This window comes from Motacilla alba, chromosome 1, assembly GCF_015832195.1.
Source record: "Motacilla alba alba isolate MOTALB_02 chromosome 1, Motacilla_alba_V1.0_pri, whole genome shotgun sequence".
NCBI lineage: Eukaryota > Metazoa > Chordata > Aves > Passeriformes > Motacillidae > Motacilla > Motacilla alba.
Genome location: NC_052016.1, coordinates 26,183,699 through 26,186,809, shown reverse-complemented (window position 1 = coordinate 26,186,809; position 3,111 = coordinate 26,183,699).

Here is a 3,111-nt window from a genome sequence, read left to right as displayed (position 1 = left end):
GCTGTAAAAGCCCGGCTCCCGCCGCCCCTCCCTCCTGCCCGCCCCTCACACAGCAGCAGCGGCCGCCGCGCCTCCTCCCGCCCCGCCCCGATACCGGCTCTGTCCCCGCGGCAGCTGCCGCAGCCTCTGTGCCGAGAAGGGGCAATGAAAAGGGAAATAGACACAAAACTCAACAAAAACAACACCACCGCCCCTGTAATTTTTAAGCCACGGCAGGTGAAGCCTAAGAAAGCAGGATGTGGGGAGGGTGGCCCGGAGCCAAGCACTGTGGCCTGGGTGGCATCACCATGGTCCCCAGCCAAGGGAGAAGGCTCTGACACGAACCATCGCAGCTCAAACGCTGCCGAGTCTGAAGGCGAACGGAGCAGGAAGCAGCAGAGGCGGCGTCTTGGACAGAGAGAAGGTTGTGAAAGGAGAGTCTGGACCCAGAGCAGCTGGAGGGGCTGAGCGGGGGATACAGACACGGCCCAGCACAGCAGAACTGGGCAAACGCAGCTGCATTGAGGGCAGGACTTCAAGATGCTTGATGAGGACATGCACACAGTCAGTGCTGAGCTTTGCACCCTGCATCAGAGCCGGGTGGCACGTTCAATCTGCAGGACATCTGCAATTAGTTCTGTAAACACTGCATAAGTTTGGGAATGCCAAAACACTCACCTGCCAGAAGTTCTTTGTATGAGTACAGCTTAAGGGCTTGAGCTTATTTTTACTAAGGAATATGTGGGTTGCTTAAAACCAGAAACAAGACAGACCAGCTGAAATATTCTTGTGAACACAGTAGTTTTGCCATTAGAAATTGCCTACTTCTGTCTTCTGCCCCAGCCATAGCTATTTTGAAGAAGTGATTTTACCTCTATTTTTCTCCTTTCTGCATCTTACAACAGTGGTTACCTGGTAGAGATAGAAAGCAAAATTTCAACAGGCACCAGCTTTTATTTCTATTATACACTGTAGGTCAAGAATTGAAAGCCAACTGCTGTACAAGCAGAACACATTAAAAAGACAATATTTTGAAAGATAATTGGTACTGATTTTTTTCCCCTCTCAATATACAAAGTCTATCAGTTCTACAGCAGCCTCATTTCTCTTCACTATTCCTTCGTGAGCCATGCAATGCATCAAATCCCCTTACAAACTCTACAGCTCAAAGTGCAACCTAAGGCATTACTTGTGTGCCAAATGCCTAGCATTATCCCATCTCTTAATAAATCTCTAGTGAGGTTGGGGGTGAAAGTATGGAAGGTGACAACAGTGAGAACACCTGTCACTTCTAAGGACATAGGTACTGCTATGCTATCTTTTGCCACATTTTACATTCCACCTCCCCTCAGAGATGGGAAGTGATCCCCGCACTACTCCTCTCCATAAATTATTCAATTATCATTATAGTTAGTCTTGATGAAGACCTAATGATGAATTAAATATGCCTTTCTAATCTCTAACATGGTAAGTCCTTTTGCACAGAGGCCAGAAACCAATTACTCTGCATTTGCCCCCATGCTCTACAAAAAGCTCCATGAAAAGGCTGTTTGGGTTATTTGAGAGTCAATGGCATTAGTGAGGTCTGTTCCACCTCATCACCCTGCAACATCTAAATGTCATTAGTGCCAAAAAAGTACAGTTGAAGCAGCTGTTGCTCACCTGACATCCCTCCTTGTTTATCACACCAGAAGCACTTGCCAGTTATTTTGATTTGAGTACAGAAAGCTGGATAATGAAAAATAATCAATCTTTCCTTATTTTTTTCCAGAATTATATGCAGTAGGATGAAGTTATGCTGGGCCCTTGCCCCCATTGCCCTTCTCTCTCTTATCTACAAAAAATAATCAATAAAACATAGTATTTTTGATAATATACATGGAACTACTGAGTCCATTCTTGATTATAGGCAAGTGTTCAGGAATGTTTTGGTTTGCTCCCTGAGGCAAACTAAAACATGCTTTTGTGCTGAAGTATGGTGAGATTTAACAAACAATGCATTGGACAGTCTGCAAAGAGCACAACCCACCTGTTCCCTTTCTATAGACACCTTGATCTGCATCCTTTTGCTACATTACCCTTATATCATTTCTCCAATCTTTTTTCCCTTCCACAATCATCAAGGTCTTGTACTTCTGCAGTCCTTAGAACAGTGAGTTTCACTCTCATCTTGCACACAAGTTCAACATGGCCCCTGGTTTCAGAAATAACAACAGTAAGGTCTATTTAACTGTTGGAAAAACTCTTTTGCTGACCTGGCACCATCCAGATGGTTTTCACATCCTCTAATGCTTTAAAGGGATAACACTTTTGCTAGAAGAATCATCTTACCACTTCCTCAAGTCTTTTCCAAAAGGTACAGAGAAACTTTCCTGTAGGCATCAGCCTTTCCATGAAGCTGCCTCAAGCAGCTGTGATGCATTCCCACTCCAGGGACAGGCAGGAAGGAACACAGGTTTCCATTTCTTCCAGGTGGCTTTGCTTACCTTTGGGACTAAGAGAAACTCTTCCTGGTCTTCCTTTCTACTTTACCACCAGACAATGGACATGGCCACAGCCATCTCAGCCATAGACTGCCCAGAATAGATCCTGTCAGTTTAACACTGACACTGCTACACCAAAGGAAGGAAAGCATCAGGCAGCTAGGAATATGAGAAAGCAGGTGAGATAAAGGTAGCTTACCTGTCCTACTAGTAAAATAATATCTAGTTCATGTGCTTAAAAATTTTCCATATCTGTGAGTAAAGCCAAAGAATCAGAGACCAACAGGAAAGCCAATCTGCTGTAAAACTACTGAGCCTGGGAATGAGCAAGCTGCAACGAGGAGAGGACAAGTGCATCTCTGTCCTGGAGAGCTCAACAGTACAAGACAGCTGGAGAGCCAGTCTTGAAAACATGGGCTCCAACACCTCATGCATTTGCTCAAAACTTCAGGTTGAAGGGGCTGTAGGAACTACTGATGGAAAGAAGAAAAGTGAATCCTGGTTGTAGAGTTTCAGTGTCTCCTGTTTCTCCCCAGGTCCCACAGACTCTAAGGCACAAGCAGTAGTAAGCTGCTCAGCACATCTTCCATGCACTTCCCACACCAGAAAATATGCTGCTAATGCTCAAGGTACTGGATAACTTCAGCTG